The following is a 525-nucleotide window of genomic DNA, read 5'->3' as shown; positions in this document are numbered from 1 at the left end:
GCAGCCCACGGCCTCCAGCAGGGCCTCGTGGATAAAGCTGTACTGGTCCTCTGTCTGCACCATGTAGTTGCACTGGGACCGAATGAGCATCATGTGGTTATACACGTCCACCGTCTTCTCTGGCTTGAGGCGCTCCAGCATGGCGTCGATGAAGCAGCCCGTGCGGCCCACCCCGACGCTGCAGTGGACCACGACGGGGCCGGCATGGGGGCGTTGCAGGTCTTGACTCTCCGTAGGAAAGCCAGGAATGGGGTTGGGTCGGGCACCCTGTGGTCCGGCCACGCTGTGAACTGGAACTGGCAGAGTTCATGCTTCTTGCTGGAGCCATTCTTGTGCAGGGAGAAGGTCTGCACGCAGAACGTGGCCAGCTCGATGGTGTCCAGCAGCGTTACCTGGATGAAGCCATAGGTCTCCGTGCCCCTGTTGGGCCAGTACTGATCACATTTGATCCGCGATTTCTCCTCTAGCCAGGTCATCATGACAATGGTGGCCGAGCGCTGCTCCCACACCATGCGCCAGAAGTCT

General features: G+C 60.2%; 1 pseudogene; it reads right to left on the bottom strand.

Moving 5' to 3' along the window:
- Window positions 1-3: 3 nt before the first annotated feature.
- LOC102767672 overlaps window positions 4-525 on the bottom strand; it is a 6,079-nt pseudogene continuing 5,557 nt past the window's right edge.

This window comes from Myotis davidii, unplaced genomic scaffold (assembly GCF_000327345.1).
Source record: "Myotis davidii unplaced genomic scaffold, ASM32734v1 scaffold1578, whole genome shotgun sequence".
Taxonomy (NCBI): domain Eukaryota; kingdom Metazoa; phylum Chordata; class Mammalia; order Chiroptera; family Vespertilionidae; genus Myotis; species Myotis davidii.
The sequence above is the reverse complement of the archived record's forward strand: the minus strand, read 5'-3'. Positions and strand labels throughout refer to the sequence as shown.